This window comes from Ursus maritimus, unplaced genomic scaffold (genome assembly GCF_017311325.1).
Source record: "Ursus maritimus isolate PB19 unplaced genomic scaffold, ASM1731132v1 scaffold_23, whole genome shotgun sequence".
NCBI lineage: Eukaryota > Metazoa > Chordata > Mammalia > Carnivora > Ursidae > Ursus > Ursus maritimus.
Genome location: NW_024424786.1, coordinates 34,408,583 through 34,429,872, shown reverse-complemented (window position 1 = coordinate 34,429,872; position 21,290 = coordinate 34,408,583). Strand labels below are relative to the sequence as shown.

Genomic DNA, 21,290 nt, shown 5'->3' with positions numbered 1-21,290 from the left:
AGGTGCGGAATACCAGGAGCGCACAGGTCCTTATCCCTGGTGAGCAGTCCTTCTAGGTTAGCTCTTTTCCTTTGCTGTGTGTCCACTTTTTCTCATGGAGGTCTACTCTGGTCCTATCAGTGATTCCCCCAACCTTCTCCACCCACCCTCCAATCTCAGGTTGAGCCTGGGAACTCTTCTTTCTCAGACAACAAGCCACCAGTTTTGTCCTTATAGGTTTGAGGCTTTGAAAGATACCCTCCTACAACCAGCAGGTGGCATCAAAACCTTCCAACCCTCAGCTCAGGCAACCTCCCAGGGGACAGAACCTACTCAAACCTCTCCAGATAAGTCTACAAAACAATGGGTGAGCTGGCGAACTTAGGACGGGGTTAGATCCAGGCTCTGCAATCGAAGGGCTGTATAACCGTGGCCACAGTGCTTAAACCTGTCTGGCTCTTGGTTTTTTCATCTGTAAAATGGGGGTGTTACCTGCTAAGAAGTTAATCGGTTTCACCGTCAAGGATGAAGTGTCTAGCACATGGCAGTGCTTCTGTTCATGGGAGCTGTTAGTATGGCTGCCAAGAGGCTTCCCAGAGTCTCACCACGAGGACAGCTGATTGGCGCCCAGAGGGGAGAGGAAGTCTAGATACTGAGGAGGCAGCCAGCGCTGGGTAGCACTACGCGGCCAATGCCCTTTTAACATTGCACTGCTAGTGGTAGGTGCAGACAGTAGCACAATGTGAAAAGAGCTCCGGCCCGCAGCAGAGGCATGCCGGCCCTGCCTCCTCGCCCCTTCTCCCAGGCCCCGGCCCCTCAGCTTTCTTGGCCTCCCTCTGTCCGTTCTCATCTTTGAGACCCCTCTCCTCCCGTCTTAGTGCTAACCCTCTATTTCTTGTCCCCCCTCATCCTTTGGCCTCCTTCCTCACACCCTTCCCAACAGAGACTAGCTTTCTCTGAAGGTTTTGTGGGGGGACAAGTTCCCCCCAAGGCAGGGTCCATGGAGGCAGCTAGGGGAGATCCTGAGCTTGGCCCTCAACTGGAAGGGACTGGTAGCAACCACAGAAGTCTGGGGGACACTCATGTGAAACTCTGTTCCCCTGGACTTGATCTCTGTCAGCTTCTCTTCCGGAGGAGTTTGCTGACCAGGACCATAGCATCCTCTCTCCTTCCCTTCTCAAAAGCTCCCTCCTTTTCTTAGTTCAGATAAACAGGAGTTCGAGGCCTCAAGGGGACCACCTCTGAAGGACCTCCAGGACCAGAGTGTTGAAGAGTATTGTCACAGGTCTCAGCAACACAGCAAAGCTTTCAGGTCTAAGAGGGGGAAGCTGCAGGAGAAGCCCCACCCCTGCATCTCCCCTCTGAGGTCTTCAAATCCACCCTATGGATTCAGCATCAGACAAAATCGTGAGGGTGATTCCCTCTCTTGTAGTGAGCGTTAGGCATGGGCTTTCATTGGCAGTGAGATCAGAATCTGAGCCAGTCCTGATTTTATCCAGGGGCTCCCCTTAGTCTTCAAGCTTACTCACAACTTCACCATCCCAGCCTGTTCAAGGGGGCTTAAACATTGGCTAAATCCTGAGGCTGCTCAAAAACCCAAAGCCAAAGGTTCAGAGCTCCAGCGTGACCCGTTCCTGGCTAAAGCACGGGGCTCAGAGGCCTAACTCCAGTTCTGACCTAGTAAACAGTGTGCGCCCCCAAAGGGGCAGAGGCCGGGGGGCGGGGGTGATGCCTCAGGCACACCAATCAATGAAGGCCTCCATGGGATGGAGCTGCCTCTGGGAGATGCCCTCCTCCCCACTCCACAGCCAGCAGGAGGCTGGGAGGGCAGGCTTCCAGTTAGGAGCTCTTCCTCTGGGCTTCCCCTCCAGCTTCCTCCCACCCCCCCCCCCAGGAAGCAGGAGAGTTTGCTCCTGTGATCCGCAGACATGGGGCCCTGTCCCACAGTTTGCACAGTTGCAATGACGGAAACTAAGGCCCCGCTAGGGTCAGTCACCAGGCCTCTGTGTTGGGCAAACCAGTCCCAGCTGCGGACTGGATCAGGCCAACAGGGAGCAGAGGAGTAAGGGCAAGACTGCCCAGCCTGCTTCAGGGAGGCTGGTGGAAGATTATTCACCAAGGAGTGCCCAGATCTCTCCTTGGGCCGAGCAGGGAGGGGGGGCTAGGGCCAACATCCCCTTAGCTCTCACACCCAACTCCTTCCAGAGCGGCCCTGCGATTCACCAGCCAGCAGAGCCCCTCCCCCACCTTGGGCCCAGGAGCCATCCCCCAGCTCCTTCCAGAGGCGGGTGTAGAGACCGAGGAGGAAATGGGGGAGGGGAGGCCCCGGCTCAAGTTCTCTCCACTCCCCCTCCTCATTGGCCACCATCTTCCGGCCCCTGCCCCCCAGAGCAGCAGGGGATGGGGCCCAGCCTGTGGAAGGGAGAGAAAGGGCAGGTGGAGGGTTAGCCTGAGCAGCGGGGGCAGGGGCTGGCCCCAACTGTCTCCTCCCACCCCTTCCCCGCAGCCATGGCGACAGGCGGAGGAGAGCAGGAGGGTCCTGAAAGCCATGTTCTGTGAATGGGATGAGAGGGGCAGGGGGGCAGTGGAGGGTGAGGGGCTCTCTCCCTCAACACCCAACTGTGCCCCCCCCCCACACACACACCTCCAGGCTGGACCACACACGCGCGCACACAAACTCCCAGCCTTACTTGCCACACAGCTCAGCCCTTACTCCACACTTACCCAAACAGCAAGCTCTGGAGTGTGAGCACACAGCTCCCCCACAACCCCGCACCCCTTAATACCGCACACTCTGAGCTCAAGAGCGGGCCTCCCACCCACACACGGCCCCTCAGCTCACCCCACAACTTCTCAAGATGCAGAACTCCCTGCCCGGCTCCAGCCCTTCAGCCTCTGCGTTTCCCTCCCCGCACGCCCCCGGCCAGGGCCCCCAGTGCTCCGCACCCCCACACCCTCCTACACACGCCCGGGCACGGACAGATGGCCCAGCCTCAGCCCTGCCCAGCCCGGCCCCCCGCCCCTTCCCCACCACACCCCCCGCTGGAAAATGACAGTGAAGCCACCCCGGCGAGACATGCCCAGTGCTTCCCAGTTGCAGTGGTTTTGAAAGGAGACCCAGAAGAGATGCCCACGAGTGGAGGAGAAGGAAGGGGGGGACGAGAAGACGAGAGAAAGAGCCCAGACCACCCCCTCCCCGCCCGAGAGAGAATAAAACCGAAAATCGGTGGCGTTACCCTTCTGGGAGCTCCCGATACCTACACATTGCTCTTCGTTACGTTCCTCTGCCTGCCACCTCCTTCTTCCCGGGTTCTTTCTCTGCCCTTCCCTCCCTCTCGGCTTCCCTCCCTGGCCTCGTTCCCCCTCTCGCACGCCCTCCCGCACCCCGCCTGCCCCTCTCCCGGGTCGGGCTCCGGGCCCCCGCGCCCGCCCCGCCGCCCGCCGCCCGGGCCGAGTCCCGAGGCCGGCCGGCCGCGGCGCCCTCGCCTCTGCCCAGCTCGCTCTTCCCCCCTCGCCCCCTTTCTCCTTCCACACTCCCTGCCGTCCATCTTGAATACTTGGGATTCTTGAATGGAGTGAGCAGGATCCGCTCCCCCAGGCTCCCATTGGCTGCGGGTTAACCCTTTTGAAACGAGATCCTCCCTCCCATTGGCTGCCAGGCTCCCCTCTTCTCCCCCAACCCCCATCCCCTCCACCTCCCAACAGCCGGCGGGGTCAGGGCGCTCCCGGGCGCCCCCTCCCCTGGCCTCTCACCCCCTGCCCCCACCCCGGGACGCCCCTCTGCCGGCTCTTTCCATCGCCCCCCCTCCCCCCAACAGGGCTGCAGGTGGAGGCAGGTCCGTTTCCCGCCAAATGCGGCCCCAAGGCTGGGCTGGCAGAAACCCTGTTCCCAGATGCCCCTTGTGCTGGACTTGGAGACCTTGTTAGATGTAGGGGTGCGATTTCCTGTCGCCCTGCAGCCCCTCCTGGGGCAGAAGGACCTCTTCAACAGGGAATCCGCTCAGCTTTTCAGCCTCGCCCGGGAGAGCAGAGAGCTCCGGAGCGCTCCTGAACCGGGCAGCCCCCTGGGCTGGGCAGGAAGAGAGGGCAGCTCCGGAAGATCGAGGCTCTTCAGAGAAGCTAATTCTCTGAGTGCCGCGGGGCAGGTCTGACCCCACCAGGAATTCGCAGCATCTGGACTTCTGCTCAGTCACAAACATCCCCTGGGACCAGCCCGGCCTCGCCCACGTGTGGGGCCCACTAGGGGCTCTGAGTTGGGGGAGCCCAGAGAGGCATGGGGGAAGGAGGCAGCAGGGAGTAGGGTATGAGTCAGACCTGGCAGTGGGGAACCTTTGTTCTAGGCCCACATCTGCCCATAACATGCTTGGTGATGTCCTGTCTGCTCGCTGAGTCTCAGTTTCCTCATTTGCAATAGATTGGCCTATAGAAGTTTCTGTGTGCAGATGGAAATGTTCTATATCTGTATCATCTGATATAGTAGCCACTAGCCACATGTGGCTACTGAGCGCTTGAACATGTGGCCAGTGTGACTGAGAAACTGGCTTTTAACTTCATTTAATTGTAATTAATTTGTTTAAGTTTTTTTTTTTTTTTAAGTAATCTCCACACCCAACGTGGGGCTCGAGCTTACAACCAACCCTGCGACCCAGAGTGGCATGCTCTGCTGACTGAGCCAGCCAGGTGTCCCTGTAAGTACTTTTAAATAGCCACATGTAGCCAGTTGGCCATTAAGTGGAAGGAACAAGTCTAGAATCCTTGTGGTCCTGCTGGTGAATAACATTCCATGATTTTTTTAGGGGGGAGGGGTCCTTTCTCTTCATCCTCAGGTACAAAATCTTCTAGATCCAAATCACAAAGCACCAAGGGCATCGATGTCCAGGAACTGAGGTTCAAAACCCTGCCACCTCGGTTAGGAATCCTTTCCTTACGTGACTCTCTGCCTGGCAGGGAGCTGAGATACACACACTTGTGATACCATGGACGATTTGGGCTAGCTGGGAATTTGCAGGTTGGCCCCACCTTCTCGTTTTTTCAGGGATAGAAACCAAGATGTGGATGGGGGAGAGGAGATGTCCCTGGACCAAGGGCAAGCCGCAGGTTGTTTGGCTTACAAGCTAACACACACCCATACATTTAGTACATGTCTTTAGGCCTCTGCACCATCCCCCCACCCCCACCCACATATATTATTAAGTTCCTTCATTAAATGTACTTCCCTGACTCAGGACAAATGTATGGCTGATATCAAGGGAGAGCCCGCTTCTTGGGAGGGATGGATAGGCTCCTGGGTATGCTGTGGTTACGAGAACATGGGCAGCCACCAGACCCTGCTCCCTCAACCAATGTGATTGAGTGACTCCATCGTGCCAGCTTCTACCATGAGGAGAAAAAGCTGTGGGGCAGGAGAGTGACTCTGGGTTCATCCTTGGGCTGACCAGGAAGCTAACGAACAAAGGGCTGGGGCTTCTGGAGGAGGAGGGGTGCAAGGTGTCCAGGATTCTGGTGGCCACAGGCTCAGATTGGCGCATCCAAGGCCCTAACCGAGCAGAGAAAGAACCGCGGCCGGGAGCTGGTAGAGAGGACTGCTGTTCCAGTGTCAGCTGGCACAGTCTTCATCCACTTCCCACTGCCAGAGGGCCTCTGCCCAGGGAACGTGCCACGGACGAGCGGAAGACACAATGTTGCCTGGAGAACGGCTTCTGGCTCCAATACTCCTTTACTTCCAGGTGAAAATTGCTAAATGACTTCTCTGGGTAACAGATAAGGAGTTCAGAGGAAGAGGGACTGCCTCCCATGGAGAATGGAATCTAAGAAGGCTTCCTGGAGGATGAAGCATCTAAGACTTGAAGAATAGAAAAGTTTTAAAGACAAGAAGATGGCAGAAAGGAGTGTTCAGGGTGGGTGGGAAATTCAGTGAGAACCTAGGATGGATGAAGGGGAATGGCAAGGATGGAAAGGCAGGCTGGGGCAGATCATGGAGGGCTCGAACACTTCCCTCTGGCCTCTACTCAGCTCCAAAGATACTACTCTCTTGAAGGTGCTCTTCTCCTTTTCCCCACCAAGGGCTGCCTTAAACCTCTTCCTCCAGCTACCCCAGGGCCTCCACCCTCAGCTCTCTGCTGCTCCCATTGTAGTCTGCAGGCCCCCTATTTGTGTTCTACAAGCATTCTTCCCAGGACAGAGTGGACATCAGTTCCCCATCAGGGGATGGACTCTTCTCAGTCCCTCTCAGCTCAGTCTCCAGTCTCTGGAATCCCCCTGCCCAGGAATGGACTGCGTGGAGAAAGCTTCCTTTTTCGCTTATCACCTTCCAAATCCCTGCTTGGCCCATTGCCCTGCAGGAAAGAGTTGAAAAGGAAGCCAGGGGACGCCCAGGTAGCTCAGTTGGTTAAGCATCTGTCTTTGGCTCTAGTTGTCGTCCCAGGGTCATGGGATCAAGTCCTGCATCAGGCTCCCCTCTGCCTGCTGCTCCCTCTGCTTGTGCTTTCTCTCTCTGATAAGTAAATAAATAAAATCTTAACAACAACAAAAAAAAAGGTGGGGCACCTGGGTGGCTCAGTTGGTTAAGTGTCTGCCTTCGGCTCAGGTGATGATCCCAGGGTCCTGGGATCAAGCCCTGCATCACACTCTCTGCTCAGTGGAGAGCCTGCTTCTCCCTCTGCCTGCTGCTCCCCGTGCTTGTGCTCTGTGTGTCAAGTAAATAAATAAAATCTAGAAAGGAAGGAAGGAAGGGAGAAAGGGAGGAAGGGAAGAAAAAGAGGCCAGGAACAGCCAGACGTGGTCCAATCTGTTATAAGAGTGTTAAAAAAAAAAAAAAAAAAAAAAAGGATCCAGGAGCTCTTTGACTCCTAGCCACCCCGCTCCACCTCCACATCCTTCCCTCCTCCTCTGGGAGTTCCAGAATGTCCCAGGGCTTTGTAGTGGCCTCCCTTTTCCACTGTCCCCACGACAAGTTTGGGAACATTCTGGAGGTTCCCCTTTGCTTTCCTCCCTAACCCCGGAGTCTTACCCAGGGTGCACCACGTGGAATTCCGTAATTGTGAGACGGGGAGACCACCTGCCCCAATCCTCCCCCTCTTGGAAGGACTGAATCTGAAATGTTTGGAAGAGTTGCCTCCCTGCTCCACCAGCAGTGGGGGTAACTTGGGTGCTAATCAGTGGCTCCTAATTCATTTGGATGATGCAGGTCTTTCTGTGGGAGCCTCTTCAGTCCCCCCCCCCCCAAGATAAGGGGCCTCTGCTTTTACCATCCTGCTTCTCTCCACTACCTATGTGTCGGAGCTCTTCCTGGGTGGAAGGCTCTGGAATCATTGCTAGAAAACATTCCTGGCCCTGAGGTGCTCGCAGTTGAGGAGTACAAGGCAGACACACAAAGAGGAAGTCAGATGTAACAGGTGCCCAAATAAATGCAAGAACTTTCTTTCTAAGGCAAACCCACTTCCCTGAGGTTTTAATCCTATTCTTACTTCATCGATTGTCCTGTGTATTGCACCTTCAATCCCTTTCCGTGAGCCTAGAGCAAGGGTCAGCAGATTCCAGCCCGTGGGCCAAACCCTGCCCTCTGCCTGTTTGTGAATAAAGTTCATCGGAATACAGCTGTGCCCGTTTGGTTACAAACCGTCTCTGGCGGTTTTCACAGTATAGTGACAGAGCTGAGTAGTTATGACAGAGACCACATGGCAGCAAAGTCTAGACTAACCAGCTCTGTATGACAAAAGTTTGCCAACACTTAGTTTGCAGGCCGTTTTGGACCCTGGTATCTCAGTGAGCTGTGATGGAACTCAAGAAAGGCAGCCGAGAAGGGCAGGGAGGAACACAGCCCAGACTTTCCCCCTCAGGCTCCCACAACCGACCAGAAAACTCCTCACCGTGCCAGTCCTCCTTACCAATCCCACTCTTTTCTCAGTCCCTATCACACACAACCTCTGTCAGGCAGTTGCCTCTCTGGACTGTGGCAGAAACGCCCATGGCTTCGAAGACTGGTCTCTCTTGGGTCGCCTCCTACTTCTCCAACTATCCCATCTCTGTCCCTTCCCATGAGTCCTTTTCCTTCCCCTGCTACCTACATACACACAGTCTGCAAGGATTTGTCCGGCCCTCTTCTCCCTCCGTACTCTGTCACTGGACAAAATCAGACACACGCCTGATTTCAACGGTCAGAGAGAGAGAGTGCCCCAGTCGGGGGTGGGGAGCAGAGGCAGAGGGAGAGAGAGAATCTCAGGCAGACTCCCTACTGAGTGTAGACCCCTACGTGGGGCTTGATCGCACAACTGCAAGATCATGACCTGAGCCAAAATTAAGAGTCTAATGCTTAACCGACTGAGGCCTCCAGGCGCCCCCAACAGTCACTTCTATGTGGATGGCTTCCCAGCCTCTAAACTAAAGGCCCAGATTTCTAACAGAAGTCAACTTCTGTGTCTCCTCAGAGGCATGTCAGTAACCTAAGTGAAGTTGTCCAGCATCAAACATGTCTTCCTCTACTCTCTCCTCACTTAATCACCTTTGCTCTCCTTGCCTCTGCCCCTTCACTGTTGCCGTTCTCTCCCCTGACCCTTCTCTCTTTGGGGGCAACTGTATCCATTCATACGGTTTCAACAATCACCCATGCGTGAATCACTGTCACATCTCTGTGTCCAGGTACGTTTCCAGCTGCCTGCCCACATTCCCTAACATCTGTGTGAGGCAGACATCGATGCTTTTGCCTGGCCTGATTTCATCCCCCTTCTGGTAACTACACCTTAGCTTTCCTTTGTGGAGACACCTATTCTCCACTTTCCATCCCCATGAGTCACTTGAGGCTGACTCCATCTACTCCTCCAGGGGCAATCACACAACCCAGGTGTTATTAGTTGTCTGTGGCTGTGTAACCAATTAGCCCCAAACCTAATAGCTTAGGACAACACTCACGTATTTTCCTGCAGTTTCTGTGGGTCAGGAATCTGGGCAGGGCTTAGCTGGGTCCTCTGATCACGATGTCTCCTGAAGCAGCCATCAAAGTGTCCCCCAGGGCTGGGTTTTGTCTGAAGTCTCAGTGGGCGAAGGAATTGCTTCCAAGCTCACTTTCATAGTGGTTGGCAGAATTATGATCCTTGAGAGCCTCCTGTCTTTGGTGGCTGTTGGCTGGAGGCTACCCTCAAGTTCCCAGCCATGCGGCTCTGTCCAACATGGCAGCTTGCATCAGCGAAGCCAGCAAGAGAGAGAGTCTGTTAGCAAGAGGGAAATCACAATCTTCTGTCACCTAATCACAGAAGTGACAACACCTCGGGGCGCCTGGCTGGCTCAGTCAGAGGAGCGTGCAACTCTCGATCTTGGGGCAGTGAATTCAAGCCCCACACTGGGTTGGGTGTAGTGATTACTTAGAATAAACAAATAAAATGAACTTAAAAAAAAAAAAAGTGGCAACGCCTCAACATTGCCATATACTGTTAGTTAGAAGTAAGTTACTCCAGAGGAGGGGACTACACAAAGATGTGAATACTAGAAAGTACCATCACCAAAGGGCCAACTTAGAGACTGTCAACCACAGCAGATTAAGTCAATTAAATGACAATAATTGATTCAAGGGTGAGTACCCAGTCAGAGTCCATCTGAATCAGGCCTGAGATGTTGGCCGGAACCTTTGGGACAGTGGCACGACTGGGTTTGTTATGCTGATAGCAGGTAAGCTTGAAACTGCTGGTGGTCAAAACTGCGTCAATGTGGGGGAGAATCTGCCTAAAATGAAAGCATCAGAGAGGAAAAGGAGCCAAGAGATGGGGAGAGACAGCTGCCTGGTAACATCATTTGAGAACCTGATACAGCCGTGCCTGCAGCAGGACCTCCTGAGTGTTTCGTTATGTAAGCCAACCCCATCCCTCTTCTAATTCACATAGGTTTCGGGATTCTGTCACCCACACCCAAAAGGTTCCCAGCGGATAAAATCTCTCTAGAGATACCTCGGGGGTGCCTGGGCGGCTCAGTCGGTTGGGCGTCCAACTCTTGATTTCGGCTCAGGTCATGATCCTGCGGTTATGGGATCGAGCCCTGAGTTGGGCTCCACACTCAGTGCGGCGGAGTCTGCTTGAGATTCTCTGTCTCCCTCTGCCTCTCTGCACCCTCCCCCTAAAATAAATAAATAAATCTTTTAAAAAATGTCTCAGAGATACCTTGGGTTCAGTTTGCCCGAACCCAATTTGGTTAGCATACCCTCACCTTTCCCACAGACCTGCCCCTCTCCCTGTGTTGTATTTCACCGTATTGCCCCCGTTACAGTCATAACACAATGGCTCCGGCTGAAGACCTGGGAGTCCCCTTCACCTTCCTTGTCTCGAATAACCTGGGCCACGTGGCTTGATCCTGCAGAGCCATAGGAGAAGCCTTCCGCTGTATTTACAAGGGCGGGGGAGGCTCTGAGGTGACCCAAGGAAGCACCATCTTCATACAGGTAAACAGGTTACTCTGGGGTTTTTGCCCAGCCATTAGGATCTTAGAGAATTTCTGCATGTGAATCACGTGGTGTAGAGGATGAGACCAGTGTATCTGACTCTCCTATCAGAACACACCATAGGCTAAAACGAAATGCTGGCAAACTGCCCAGGAGCTTGTGGTTTGGAAGGCACCCTGGGCTGGATTTGTGAAAATATTCCTTCTGTCTCTACGGCAGATTAAAAGACATTGTGCAGACTGTACGTCAACTATACCTGCAAAATAAAAATAAAAATAAAGAAAGAAAAAAGAAATGGTGTCATTTAAAAGTCAGTCACCATTTCTTTTATATCTTTTGCCTTAGGGTTCCAGTCATAATTCAAACCTTTTCCTCTTTTCCTATGTCACATTCATCCAATTGCCCAAAATCCTGTGCGTGCTTCCTCTCAGAAGGTCCTGTGTTTCTCCATTCCCCTGCCGGCTGAATATCCCTCTTGGGGGTTTGTATCAGCCTCTGAAAACTCTCCCCTAACCACCCCCACCCCCGGCTCCATCAGAAGGTGAATCCACAACACAAACTTCAGATCCTTCAACTGCCCCAAATTGTGAGGGCTCCCTAGCGCTTCCTGACCTTTACTGCATCATGGATTCTTTGTTAAGAAGGTGATGGGCGTTATGGGTAACCCTTTGCAGAAAGATCTGTGTTTTGTGTTTTGGCGCACATCTCAAAGGGATCATGAACCCTCTGGGCTCCATTTACACATTTTTTAAATTTTTAAAAAGATTTTATTTATTTATTTGAGAGAGAGAGCTGCATATGCAAGCAGGGGGAGGGGCAGAGGGAGAGAGAGGGAGAATTTCAAGCACCCTCCACGCTGAGCACGGAGCCCAGCCAGGGCTCCATCCCAGGACCCTGAGATGACTTGAGCCGAAATCAAGAGTTGGACGCTTAACCTACTGAGCCATCCAGGCACCCCGGTGATGGTTATTTTATGTCTGATTCCCCACCAGTCCACAAACCTCCCCGACGGCAAAGACTGTGCCCTTCATTTTCCCTTGTTATATCTCCCCAGATGGAATGGAAGTTTCTCTGGGGGCACTAATCAGAACACCTAGCTCAGTCTAGATAAATGGTTGGCTCACTGCTAGATTTTTATTTTATTTTATTTCACTGTGCTCAGAACTCTTCACATGAGATCTATCCTCTTCACAAACGTACAAGTGGACAATACGGTATTGTTGACGACAGACACGACATCTCACAGCCGATCTCTAGAACTTACTCATCTCGTTCAACTGACACTTGATGCCGGTTGATTAGTGATTCCTGATTTCCCCTCCCTCCAGCTCCTGGCAGCCTCCATTCCACTCTCGGATTCTAAGAGCTTGACTATTTTAGATACCTCAGAGAAGTGGAATCATGCAGTGCTTTTCTTTCTGTGTCTGGTTTGTTTCACTCAGCATAATGTCCTTGAGGCCCATCCATGTGGTTGCCTTTCGCAGAATTCCCCTCTTTGTTAAGGTTGACAGGTATTCCAGTGTGTGTGTGTGTGTGTGTGCGTGTGTGCGTGTGTGTATATGTATATATATATATATGCATATATATGTGTATATATATATACGCATATATATGCATATATATATATATATCACATTTATTTACCTATTCTTTTTTTTTTTTTTTTAGATTTTATTTATTCATTTGACAGAGAGCACAGCAAGGGAACAGCAGGTAGAGGGAGAGGGAGAAGTAGGCTCCCCGATGAGCAAGGAGTCTGACAATGGGGCTCAATCCCAGGACCCCGGGATCATGACCTGAGCCAAAGGCAGGCACTTAATGACCGAGCCACCCAGGCGCCCCTTTTTACCTATTCATCTGTTGATGAACATTTAGGTTATTCCTTCATCTTGGCTGTCGGGAATAGTGCTATAATGGACCGCTGGGTTTCTAGTAATTTTTAGCAGTAATGGGGTTTTAGGGTGATGGGCTTGTATAATATGATACAATGTCATAGGTTCCCAATCTGTATTCTAGTAGGGTTCTGAGTTCAAAACTTTTCAGTTTTAGTGGACCCCGTGGGTATGGGAACTTCTTAGACCTTGTGATGTGATTCTGGTTTGGAGAATACAGGTCTCCACTGGAGAACTTACCACATTGGCCCTTACTGCTGCGAAGAATCCTTGTTTGGTAGCTGGGGCCCTCCGGAGCCCCAGAGAAACGTAAAGAACTGGCCCCGTTGGTGGACTCTCAGGTGAGTTTGTTGATTTCATATTGTTGCTTCACCCAATCCTAACGCCCAACACAGACCAAGGCAGGAACGTCCCCCTATGTCCCTGCAAAATAGGCATTCTGGAGAAATCTGGGGCAAAAGAAAATTGCTCCTCCTTGGTCACATTTCAAATCCCTCCCACATTTTAGTCCTTCCCCCACACCCTTTACAGACACTGGGACATTTCATATCACATGGTAGAAAATGGAAGGAAGACAGTATCAATCCATAAAAGTGCATGTGCTGAGGGGACAAGGTCTCTGTCTGTCTTATTTGACACTGCATTTCCAGTGCAAAAACAGGGCCTGGCAGCTAGTAGGCTCACAGTTAATACTTATTGAGTGAATGAATGAATGAATGGGACATTGGGAGAAGTCAGTGGACCTTTGCATCCAATCCGTAAATGCCTTGTGATTTCATCCATCCGTAAGCACGGAAGGATCAGGGTCATACTACACGTGTCAGCACCAATGGGATGACTTCACGTGTCCCCCACACGCAGCATATGCAGCACTGATAAATCAGATGTGCTTACTGTGGGCCAGGGTTTCACATGACGGCACCCACATGCTGTGGTTTGAATTATAGGTTCAGATTTGATTCTACCTCAGGCCCCACAGTGGCCACTCAAGCTCCAGGCATCATGTTTTATTCCAGCCTGCAGGAAGAGGAAGGACTAAAGAAGGATGGGCCCCTATATTAAGGACCCTTCCCAAAAGCTATCCTTGATACCTCTGCTTACATCCCACTGGCCAGAACTTAGTCACATGTCCACAACTACCTTCAGGGAGAAGTCTTTAGTTTGGTTGGCCAAGTCACCAGCTGAAAATCAGGGGTTCTATTACAAAGGAAGAAGTGGGGGGAACATATATCGGGAGACATTGTTGATGTGGTTGGGGGGGTGATTTGACATGGAAAGTCTGGGCTTGCAAAACCAGAGAAACCTCTCTGAACGCATGCCCCCAACTCACTGCTTTTTCCTGGAGAGCGATGGTCACCTGGGAGTGGAAAAGTGGGCTGCGTGCATAAAAAGCGTGGCTGCTTAAGTCGGGTGGCCATGAGATCAGATATGTCTCGGGACCTCTCCTCTCCTCCACGTATGAAGCAAGGAAAACAATACCCATTGAATGGGTTGTGGTGAGTATTTTACTAAGGAAATCCCTGGGACACAGTTGTGACCCAGGAATGGTGCTTTTTAATTATTATTGTGGTAAAACACATACAACATTAAATTTGCCCTTTTAACCCACGTTTAGCGTACAGGAGTGGTAATATGTGCACACTCTAAAACCTTCTATCTTGCACAACTGAAACTCCATGTCCCCTGAACAAGACCTCCTCCTGCCCCCTCCTACCACCCCTGGCAACCAGCATTCTACTTTCTGTGCTTCGATGAAGGCCGAGTAATGTTCTGTTGGATGTAGACCCGACATGTTCTTTATCCACACGTTCTTCATCCAATGGACATTTAGGTTACTTCCGCCTCTTGGCTATTGTAAATGATGCTGGAGGAATGGTGTTTCCTATCCAAAACTAGTTAGCATCAGAAACTAGTTCTCTCCTTTCTTTTAATACCCTTGGGGGAAAGGTATTTGCTTTTTTTCTTTTTTTTTTTTTTTTAATAAAGATTTACCTATTTATTTGGCAGAGAGAGAGCATAAGCAGGGGGAGCGGCAGGCAGAGGGAGAGGGAGAAGCAGGCTCCCCGTGGAGCAGGGAGCCTGATGGGGCTCGATCCCAGGACCCTAGGATCATGACCTGACCTGAAGGCAGATGCCTAACTCACGAGCCACCCAGGCGCTCCCATTTTGCTTTTTCTGCATGTAAATAATTGTTAGGTTACACATCTCAGGTGTTTGGACATGCGAATTCTAGAGACACTACCTTTCAATTCGAAGGAAAGGGAAAAGCTCCCCTCCCCCGCAGAACAGTAACAGAGTGCGGATTCTCTTTAGGTGGCCCGTTAGACTAGATAAGGAAAGACAATCTATCCGCCACGCTGTCACAATGTTTAATCCTACAGCTGAAATTCCAGACTCCAGATGTTTACTTCCATGAAGGGTGCAGAACCATCCCCCCCAGTTCTGACTGAAGCGGCCCATCCACGGAGTCCCATATCCTGACCCCAGGCGGGGGTGGGCAGCAGTGAGGAAGAAAGACCACCCAAACACAACTGTGTAATTCCCTGGTTGAGAGATAACTTGTAAGGCAAAACCCTGGCTGATAATAACCGCTAGGAGCTGTGCTGGTATTCCTTCCTCGAGTGGTTTCCTGAGGGGATACATTAACTAAGAATAACGTCAATGTCATCACTGTAAAGTAAAATCTTTACCCAAATATGGACGTTGTACACTTTGTGAAGTTTTTTCTTTTAAACCTTTTTTTTTTTTTAATCAAGTAAGCGCTACACCTGCACGACGTGGGGTTTGAACTCAGGACCCCCAGGTCACGAGTCTCATGCTCTAGGGACTGAGACAGCCAGGCACCCCTGGCCATTGTACACTTGGAATCAAAAGCGTTTGCTGCACATTTATAGGCATAGGTGGTGCCGGGGAAGGACAGTGTGCGTCAGGTTCCCAAGGAGCTTCCCAGTAGCTGGGGTGAGAAGGCAAATACTCATGGGCATGTGACAAATTATACGAGGCAATGTATGCTGGGCGCCGTGTTTGGCGGAGGGGTGATGGCAAGGGCTGGGAAGAGCAGAGCACGCCGCTGGGGGAGGGGGGGGGTTTGCCCTGGACTCAGAATGGCATGGCAGCGTTTCAGTAAGTGGATAGGGTTCAGAAAGGCATTTGTTGTCGTGCTTTGTTTTGTCGTAGCTGATCTGTACCGAGTGCCAGACTCCACGCTTTGAAGCGGAGGATAATGACAAAAAGACATGCGCTCTGCCTTCAAGGAGGCTTTCAAAATTATTTCAGCAGGGGAGCAGATTTTACCAGGGAGGCCCACACTGCTCAGGGCCCCGAGACACCTCCGGCACGCTCAGTCCCCAGGAAGCAGAGCTGGATGGCCAGGGGTTGGGGATCCAGGGCGGACAGTCTGATGCTATGTCCTGAAGCCAGCCCGAAGTCCCGCTAATGCGACCCCGACCCCGCCGGCCTGGCCCGCGGCGGAGGCACCCCCAGGACCCCGCCCATCTCGTGCTGGCTGGCTCAGCTGCCCTGCGTTTTCCGCTCAGCCCCTGACCCTTGGCCCTTGAGGCTGTTATTTGGTCTCCCAACTGTGGGACTCCTTCAGACTTTGGCTCTTCAGCTGATTTAGGAGAGAAATGAGAAGACGAGGAAGTGGGTCTTCCAAGAGGAAATGCGGAGCAACGAGCGGGAGCAGGGCGGTGGGGGGCGGTGGAACAGGCGCTGGGATCCTGGGCCATGCAAGCAGCCGACTCTGCTTTGAATACCATCTCTGGCCCTCCCGCCTGGGTGACCCTGAGCAAACTGATGTCTTCACAGGCTCCTTTTCTGCATTTGCAAACCTGGCGAAACAATACCAAGTCGCAGGATGATGCAAAGTTTCCGCGAAAATACTGAAAACGAAGCCCAGTGCGGAGCCCATGGTACGGCCCGTTTGGAAGGGGGTAATGCATGGAAGGGGGCTGGGGGAGTGTCCCCCAGAGTGCAGAGAGAGGAGGCGCAAGCTAGCCGTCGAGCCAGGGCATGCCCGTAGCTGTGATTTGGGGCAGGACCGAGGCTACCACGCTTGGTTCTCAGCGGAGCCATGCTGCGGTCACTCAAGGAGAAATGCAGTGCAATGGGGGAGGGGCCCGGGAGGCGGCTGCGCGGCCAGCCTGTCGCTCTGGGATGATGGATGAGCCTATCCCATGCCTTGTAATTAGTGCTGACTGGCTCTGAAATCCTTACCGTGGGGGAACGTTCCCGCTCCTCCATGTCCGGGAGGCCCTCCTCCGGGATCGGGGCTGGGCTGGACTGGACGTAAAGTTTGCCCTGACAGTCTGGCACACCCTCCTAGAGGCTGGTGTGCAGGTGTGCATGTGCTTTTGTACACATGTGTGAATGTGAGTTTATGTGCCTGCGACTCTTGTATCAGCCTGTGCATACATACACGTACGAACAAAAGTATGTGTGTACTTACATGTCTCTGACTGCATATGTGCTAAGCTGCTAGTCAAGAGCAGGATTAAATATGCAAGGAACTTTCAGCTTTCGGCTGGGAGGAGGCAAAGGTGCAAACGTCATCCATCATCACGAATCTGGGTGCATCCCACACCAGCCACCTCCACCACGCTGCCTAAGTTGGACCCTAACGAGATCAAAGTTGTATACTTGAGGTGCACAGGAGGGGAAGTGAGGTCCCTGTCTGCCCTTCCCTGCACGATCAGCCCCCTGGGTCTGTCTCTAGAAGAGATTGGTGATGACATCGCCGAGGCCACCCGTGATTGGAGACTGGAAGGGTCTGAGGCTGACAGTGATGCTGACCATTCAGAACAGACAGGCTCAGCCTGAAGTGGTACCTTCTGCCTCCGCCCTGATTATCAAAGCCCTCAAGGAATCGCCAAGAGACAGAGAAGCAGAAAAACACTAAGCACATTGGAAATATCACTTTTGATGAGACTGTCAACATTGCCTGACAAATGCAGCACCCATCTTTAGCCTAAGAGCTCTCTGGAGCCATTAAAGAGATCTTGGGGACTGCCCAATCGGTGAGCTGCAATGTTGATGGCCACCACCCTCGTGACATCATAGATGACATCAGTAGTGGTACAGTGGCATGCCCAGCTAGTTAAGAACTGCAAAGGGAAATACTTCAATAAAGGATCATTTGAACACAAAACAAAACAAAATGCAAGGAGAGGAATTTGCAAAATGAGAGTCTTTTGTCTGGATCACTGGAAGCGGACTTTCTATTTCAAGAAGCCACTTGACTGGTCCCTCTTAGGTATCCAGATGGTGGGCAGCCCCTGTCCTGAGGGAGGAAATACCAGAAGCATCCATGCCTCTCTACAGGCTGCCCCTGAGTAGCCGCAGCAGGGCAGGAGGGAGGAAGTGTTTCACCTTGTAAAAGGATTTTTCTGGAATAAGGGGATTCATATTTCCCTAACATTTCTTCCTGAGATTCAAAATTGCAGAAAGCTTTCAGGACGGATGAGTGGAATTTCAACCAAGGCTTAGGGCAAGGAATATCAGCAAGTTCTCAGAGACGAAACCACCTTGGGGGGGCACCTGGCTGGCTCAGTCCATGGAGCACTCCGCTCTTGATCTCAGGGTCGTTAGTTCAATCCCCGCACTGGGCATGGAGCCTGCTTAAAAAAATAAAATAAAATCTTTAATATAAATAAATACATAAATAAATTAAATAAATAAAATGAAATTACCTCATGAGAAAGGGCATCTAGGTTACTAAACACTGGGGTCTACTCCCCACTCCGTCATTCATCAACCATGAGACCTTAAAGGAGTAGATTAATTGCCTTCTTTTTTATTTTTTTTAAGTTTCTTACTATTTTTTGTAAGTAATCTTTACACCCAACCCCAAGATCAAGAGCACATGCCCTTCCAACTAAGCCAGCCAGGCGCCTCTTTGTAGATTAATTGCTAAGACCTCATTTTTCATCTACAAAAAGGGGATATAATGGAAATGGTGCTTTATATATTATGTAAATTGGAGTTAAGCAAATATGAAAAACTGCAAATCCCCCTACTTTTTTTTTTTAATTTTTAAAGATTTCATTTTTAAGTAATCTCTACACCCAACATGGGGCTTGAACTCACCACTCTGAGATCAAGAGCCACTTGTTCTTCCAACTAGGCCGGCCAGGTGCCTCTTTGTAGATTAACTGCTTTTTTTTTTAAATTTCAATTTACTTAATTAACATATAGTATATTATTAGTTTTAGAGGTAGAGGTCAGTGATGCATCGGTCTTATATAACACCCAGTACTCATTACATCACTTGCTGTCCTTAATGCCCATCACCCAGTTACCCATCCCCCCACCCCCTCCCTTCTAGGAGCCCTCAGTCGGTTTCCTAGAGTTAAGAAACTCTTATGGTTTGTCTCCCTCTCTGATTTCATCCTGTTTTATTTTTCCCTCCCTTCCCCGATGATACTGTTTTGTTTCTTAAATTCCACACAGGAGATTAGCTGCTTTCTGATACTTCATTTTTCATCTACAAAAAGGGGATATAATGGGTGTGGGGCTATTATGTATTACGCACATTTGAAAAACTCCAAATCTCCCTAAATTATTATTTTTTTAAGATCTTATTTTTAAATAATCTCTACACCCAACATGGGGCTCAAACTCACAACCCTGAGATCAAGAGTCACATGCTCTATCAACTCAGCCGGCCAGGCACCCCCAAAGCTCCCTAAATTAAAAAAGAAATCACCAAGGTGACATGATTTCAAAAACGGTGAGCTGAGAGGGCCTGTGGACTGCGTTCACAGCCGTTACCACATGACAGTCTCCCTTGAGCTGGCAAAAGTAAATAACAGCTATTAATGTTCGTATCGTGTGAACTGAGCCATTGTTTACGTACATCCTAACTTCTGAGAGTGGACGCGAATGACTAATGTGCTGCTGTTTTAATATTCGGCATTATCGTTTAAAATATTTTCTGCATCCTAGAATGATATTTTCTCAGAGTTCATTAAGTCCTGGCACGAGTGCCGAAAAACACGGTCCAAAATCAATAACTTTGTAATGGAAGTTAGATATGATAAAACACTCTGAAAAAGCCCCGAGAACTGTCGTGACATGCCAAGCAGTTAATTGAGGAGTGCCTGCGCCGTGAAACATTAGAGACTTTAGTGTTTGGTAAATAAAAAACAGCACAAAGGCAAACATATTCTGCAGCGGTTGAAGATTCCTCTCCCCACCCTTTTTATAATGATTCTTCTGGAAAACACAATGTCAAATTACTGAAGTCTTGATATCTCCAGTAGCATATCCTTTCCACACGGTGTGATCTCTCCTGAACCGAAATTATGTAATCCATGAAAAATTCTTAATGTGGTGCCTGTGGTTGCTGCTGCTGGGGTCATCAAGCTAGTCCTGAGGGTTTGCAGGGACTGGGCTGGTTCACACTCAGCACGTGGCTCAGGCTGGAGGTGGTCTGGACTCCTGGCAAAACCTGAAGGTATTGAGTTTTGGGAAATAATGGCTGAAGGAGTATAAACCATAAACCTTACAATGGAAGTTTAAATCCCCACGTTGGCTACGGGAGCATCTGGAACTTACAGGAAATCACAAGTGTCCAAAAGGCTGTGCAGGACACAGTTTCAACAGTGACACCGTGTGGTGACAGGGGTTAACTGCAATGGAGCCCTCTTCACACTCAGGGTCGTTTTTTAGGATGTCTTCAATCAAACCCATGTGTGGGGGAGGATTGCGTAACTGGGAAAGGAAGCAGGTCTTTGGAACTATGTGGGCTGACACGCAGAACTTTATCTATCCCCGAATAGGCTGGCAGGGCAGGGTGAGGGTAGGGGTCCTGGACGTGTATATGTCTGTTTATGACCTTCTGTCTTTCTCAAGTGACACGAGTAAGTGCAAGAGCCAGAACTCGTTGAATATGCCCCAGAGAGAGCAGCGGCAACAAGAGGAAAACTATATGTAAGCAACTTGAAACTTCACATAATAAATCATTTCTGATATTATAATGATAGAGACAAAAAGTCCTTGATTCTTGAGGGAAAATCTCAGAACAGCAGGTTGTTTGGGAAAGTTGCTGGTAGTTTCTCTACAAATATGTAAGACCACAATTGTAGAATGGGGAAAACGGTCACAGTGATTCATGCTTCCTTATATCCGTGCTCTTCGCAGAGTGACTTTGCAGGTCTTCTAAGTGGAGACTTTGTCCCTACACTTTGAGACGTTCTCGAGCGAGGCAGATGTGATGTTGTATTACTTCCTAGCTTCCGACTCAAGGGAGCTTGCGTGCCTCTGCTCACACCCTTAGGCTCCTGCAGCCTCCACGAGTAAGTGCCCACTAGCCTCCTGGCAGATGAGAGGCCATGGGGAGCAGAGCTGGTCAGCAGATCATCTTAGCCAAGATCCAAGACACGTAAAAGAGCCTCTACGAGCTCAGCAAAGCCAAGCCTCCTCGGACCAGTGACTACGAGCTCAGCAAAGCCAAGCCTAACCCCCCAGTGACTGCAGGAGGCACACAACCGAGGCCACCCTAAAACTGTGGGGCCCACACGGACTCAATGACTCATAAATGTGTATCGTTTTAAACAGACCTTAAAAAAGTGACACATGCTCTTTTACAAGAAAAGCCTCAGAACAAAAAATAATTCAATTCTCTCCACTTCCAGATTTAGATTTTCTATTCTTTACCTGCTACCAGGATGTGGGGATTCATTCATTCAATCATTCAAGTGTTTCTTTTGCTTGTTTATTTGTGTGTGTGTGTGTGTGTGTGTGTGTGTTAGGGTAAGGCACTTTAATAGGTTTCATAGGGACACATGGTGCAAATCATGAGAAAATACGGATTGGGGGTGCCTGGGTGGCTCAGTCAGTGGAGCATCAGACTCTTGGTTTCAGCTCAGGTCATGTTCTCATGTGTCATGGGATCGAGCCCCGCATCGGGCTCCACGCTCAGTGGGGAGTCTGCTCAAGGTTCTCTCCCTCTGTCCCTCCTCCACCTGCATGTGTCCACACACACATGCTCTCTCTTT

At 50.8% G+C, this 21,290-nt stretch overlaps 1 pseudogene; it reads left to right on the top strand.

Annotated features, from left to right (window-relative positions):
* Positions 1–16,150: 16,150 nt before the first annotated feature.
* Positions 16,151–17,859, top strand: LOC121104731 (annotated as a pseudogene).
* The last annotated feature ends 3,431 nt before the right edge of the window (positions 17,860–21,290 follow it).